This window comes from Biomphalaria glabrata, chromosome 6 (assembly GCF_947242115.1).
Source record: "Biomphalaria glabrata chromosome 6, xgBioGlab47.1, whole genome shotgun sequence".
NCBI lineage: Eukaryota > Metazoa > Mollusca > Gastropoda > Planorbidae > Biomphalaria > Biomphalaria glabrata.
This window is the reverse complement of record NC_074716.1, coordinates 41640578-41645691: the sequence shown is the minus strand read 5'-3', so window position 1 is coordinate 41645691 and position 5114 is coordinate 41640578. Positions and strand designations below refer to the sequence as shown.

Genomic DNA, 5114 nt, shown 5'->3' with positions numbered 1-5114 from the left:
ATAATATTGTAGATCTATTAATTAAACAATAATTCTACACCTTGCTGTCCCACAACGTACACATTAATGTTCGAAACCACAACACACTGCTGTCTCTAGTCACCAGCGTAGACTTCCAATCCCAAACTAACTCCCTGTAAAGACAAAGTAAAGACAAACTAAAAAGGTCTAGTAGACTATCACTATGGCATCAAAACAACTGCGAAACGCAGTTATGCCTTAGATACTCACCCTAAACAGGGGAACACAGAAGAATCTCAACAAACGTTACACCAGCATAACAAAAACACTCCATCAGCTTACAAGCAAGGCAACAAAAAGAAAGTGCGTTCACAAATTGTGCACTTAATACACATTGGTGTTAGAATGCCATAATCTACGCACCGACACTTTCCATTTCTCTCCCCCACACACGCCAGTCAAACTTCCTTTACATTTCCTTTTAGTGTTAAACCAGCCGAGATTTATTTTGAGAACCCAATGTTCATGTCCGCGAATCTATTGGACATGTGCAATTATACGTCTTACAATTTCATTGCACTGTAAGACACTGAAGCCGGAATTGTATTATCTTTTGTCTTAAATCTACTCTTATTTATCATTCCTGCTTTACACAACATCAGAAATACTTTCATCTCGCCCTTCAGTTTGGTTGAAGTGCTTCGGTCTAGCTATCGTGCGCTTTACATAATTGTGCATTTAATTCATTGTCTGTGATGGGATGCCCAGGATGGCGTTTTTATTCGTATTATTTATTCTACAAAGTTTAAGTATATATGTGAACGGTAAGATTCTTGTATTAGTATAAAGTGATATATAATGTGTACAAATATTAACAGTGAGAGCTTTAGAGTTCACTAATATAATATTAGAATAAATTAGAAGCATTTAACTATGTAGAAAATAAAATAGGTGCTTAGATAAATAGATAGATAGATGGATGGATGGACGGACGAACCAAGGGACGGACGGACAGATAGATAGATAGATAGATAGATAGATAGATAGATAGATAGATAGATAGATAGATAGATAGATAGATAGATAGATAGATAGATAGACCGACACACAGACGGTCAGACAAATAGATAGATAAACAGATAGATAGATAGATAGATAGATAGATAGATAGATAGATAGATAGATAGATAGATAGATAGATAGATAGATAGATAGATAGATAGATAGATAGATAGATAGATAGATAGATAGACAGAAACAAAAGATAGATAGATGATAGATAGATAGATAGATAGATAGATAGATAGATAGATAGATAGATAGATAGATAGATAGATAGATAGATAGATAGATAGATAGATAGATAGATAGATAGAGACAAAACAAAAACAAAACCTTTTGCTCTGACTTAAGGAGGAAGGCCAGGCGAGTTGTGTCACAGCAGACTGACATCTCAAATCTTAACGATGCCTTTCATTTTGTTCCCAGGTTGCAACACAACTTACACCGCTACTTCAGGGAACATAACCAGCCCCAATTATCCTGATCCTTACGGCACCAACCTCTACTGCACTTACGAACTGTACAGTCCAACTGGTGAAGTTGTGGAACTATAGTGAGTTCATGTTTTTCACGATTGTGCACTAAGTATACGCTCGTTTGGAATTAACATTGAAAGAAAAAGTAGCGGGCGAGATAGAAGAAAAAAGGGCCCGTTTTTTTACAAAGCTTAATGCAATTCACTTTATCTGTCAGTCTGGTAGAGAGTTTAGACATATTTTTTTCTCCTATTTCCCATTTCCGATTCATTTGAAAATGAGCACAATTATTCATTGTACCTGATAAGACATGAATCAATAACAAAAAGAATTAATCAATATATATTTAATTATTGCGGATTTGTTTTTTTCTTAAATATAGAAATAAAGGAAATAAGCGCTACTTATTGAGAAATGTGGATGTATTTATGGATTTAATCACCGTATTACGTTTTGACACGTTTTTTCTCACACTTCCAATTATTGGAACAAGTGGAAATTTCTCCCAATTATTTATAGCCAATGACAATATACAAAGCAATCCAAAAATTAACAAATTAGTTTATCTATTTGTACTAAATAATATTTTAAATGGAGGAAAGGGAGCTAAACCCTACCATTTTCAGATAAATCGCAGTAATTAGCGTTTCTGTCCCTTAGATGAGCTTCGTTTTAATAAGTACACTTTTTTTTCTTTTGATTGTTGAAAAGTGCAATAAAACCATTAAAGTGTGTACATACTCGAATAGAATGAAACATTGCAAGCAACCAGCTTCCTCTGTTTTCCAGCAGCATGACACTATCATTAAAATGTTCAAAGGGTGAAAAAAATTTTTAGAGTCTTCAAAACTTCTTCTTCAAAATACCTTTTTTTTTATTTTTGTTGCACATTATGGAATTGTGGAGTCACGGTGGCTGAGTGTAAAACGCTTGGCTTTCGTACTGGAGGTGCTGGGTTTGAATCTCGATATTGACTGTGGTTTTGAATTTTAGGATCTTTAGTGCGCCTTTAAGGCCACCCAGTTCTAATGGGTACCTGACATTATTTGGGGAAAAGTAAAGGCGGTTGGTCGTTGTGCTGGTCACATGACACCCTCGTTAACCGTGAGCCACAGAAACAGATGACCTTTACATCGTCTCACCTATAGATCGCAAAGTCTGAAAGGGGAACTTTTACTTACTTCATCATAGCATAGCAGATCTAAATTTATTTAGCGCTTTGAGTTTTATAACCAAAAGAATCAATCTTTATGGTTTTTGTCAATGAAATGGAATCTTTGCTAATTTATTTGTACTTTTTTTTTTCTGTTTCTCATCGCAGTGTTGACTTCGTAGATTTGGAATGCTGTGTTCACATACACCAGTGTGACTATATCCAGATTTATAATGGCTCAAGTGCTGATAAGAATCAGATGCTCTACGAGTTTTGTGTCAATATTAGAGTTAATTTTAGCAGTGAAAAGTTATTCATTGTCTTCATATCCGACATACAAAGCGGAAATAAAGGATTCAGTATGCATTATAGCAGGAAAAGTAGGTCACAATTTTATGAACGTCATTGAGATGTAAAGACTGAGTGTATGTAATGGCAGGGTCGTGGTGTTAATTTGATAGACAGTATCAAAGAGAGAAACAGATTATTAGAGATGCATTGAAAGAGAGAAAGAGATTGATAATAAAAGATTTATTTTTAATGTGACATTGGAAGAGACAGATTGAGGACATGAATTTTAGAAAAAGAGTGAAAATTGGAAGAGAAAGAGATAGTGCATAAATTAGAGAGAAAAAGAAAAGTGGTTAGAGAAAGATTTAAAGAGAGTACATCCCCTTGAGCAAGAAAAAAGAGAGAGTAAATGTAGAGAGAACCTGTTAAAGAGCATTTTATCTGAATTATGTAGAGTTTGCTTCAAACAAAGCACAGCCTTTCATTCCTAAGTTCAAGTGCAGAGTCCAAGCAATAATTAATCCCTAATCTTCATTATTATAATTTTCTATCTACTATCGAGATCAAATGAAAAAAAGAAATGTCGCCCATTCGTATGAATGGACTGAAAGATCAAAGCATGTAATCATGGTCAGTTGTTCAATCAAAGACTTTTTATCTACAAGCTAAGTTTGACTCGATTACTCGCAAAGTTGTGTTAAAAATGCATTTTTTCGTAATTAATGCATTTTTATACCACAATTTACGTTTCTGATTTCCGTATTTTCCGAAATTTGTTTTCATTTTTCAATTTCTTTGTTGGTGTTTTTCTAAAACGGTTAGTATCTAAACTAAGGATCAAGTGAGGTAAGTTGTTTTTTTTACAATACCTCTGTCACACATTCCAAATGGGCAAAACCTTCTGAGCAAAACCTATTACCTAAAGCCTAAAACCACGGTGGACATTGTTATCAAAAACGGCTCAAACGATTTTCCTTGAAATTTGAGAGTTGCTGTATATCATTAGGAAAAGAATTACTAGCCCATTGGTCACACTGGGAAAACTTTTAGTTTGACCATTTTAGTTTTTCAAAGTTAAAAAAACAATTGGCTATTGAACTAGAACAGAGCTTTTCAAAATTCTTAGACCCGGCTCACTCCTTTATATAGTAAAACATTTTCAACGGATACCGAAATGAAAAAGCTACTTAAATGCATAGATTATAAATTAGAAATGTAAATAAGTGCATTTTGTTAAAGGAGTATTTATTGAATTTTTCATGTTAATATGGCACAGAATCCACCTTCTACCAGTGGATATTTCAATAAGCTGCTCTTGTATAAGCTGGGGTTGATTCATCTATGTTTTCTCTCTGAGTTTGCCTACGTGCAAAATGCAAACACCCAGTCGAGAATATTCATTCGAAGAACATCTTTAAATTTTTGGTTTAGACGGTCAAGGAATAAATCTTAAGAGACATGTTAAATAGTAGTGAGGTACGAGCTGATTATTATTCAAATTGAACTGGCTTTTAATTGTATACATTTTTCTCTTTCTTCGGACTCCCTATGGTCGTCTAGCTGACCCCTTGGGTCCGCGTACCAGAGTTTGACAACCCCTGCACTGTGAAATACGTATCTTGAACAGACTATACGTCTTCGGGTATTTCCGCATGTAGGCCCAGTGTTAAAGAGTTGGATAAATCGATGTTAACGGACATTTTCTTCACCGTCTTTGAAGTCTAGATCTAAAGAGACAATAATTTTAAGTCTTTAAGATGTATACATTCCCTTCATTATCATTATATTCTTAAAGTATGGGAGGCAAGGTAACATTAATTAGTTATCAAAAGCAAAATTAACATGCATAAAGGCGGAACTGTCTTTTTTATATAACTTTTTTTTAATTAGTTATTGTTATTGCTTTTCTTTTATTCTTACAATTTGGTTAATAAATTGTATTATGCTAATTGAACAAATGAAGTTTGCAGGTTCTCATTTGATTTCGTTGGGATAAGAATCATTGCCATGAAATTTAAAAAATCAAATAACATTGTACTTTAATTTTTTTTTATTTAATTGATATATTTAACTGACACTTAGATATCAAGTACTTAAACTTGTGTATAACTTACACTAGCTGGCCTGCACAGTTGTTAACTTTTTTTATAGAAGATTGAAACTATTTTTAG

The 5114-nt window shown here is 33.7% G+C and overlaps 1 long non-coding RNA gene across 1 annotated transcript; it reads left to right on the top strand.

The window, feature by feature from the left end:
• Positions 1-526: 526 nt before the first annotated feature.
• On the top strand, positions 527-2832 carry LOC129926566 (uncharacterized). Its single transcript, XR_008778261.1, has 3 exons — positions 527-785; positions 1450-1576; positions 2821-2832. It is a non-coding gene; the product is annotated as an uncharacterized LOC129926566 (long non-coding RNA).
• Positions 2833-5114: the final 2282 nt, after the last annotated feature.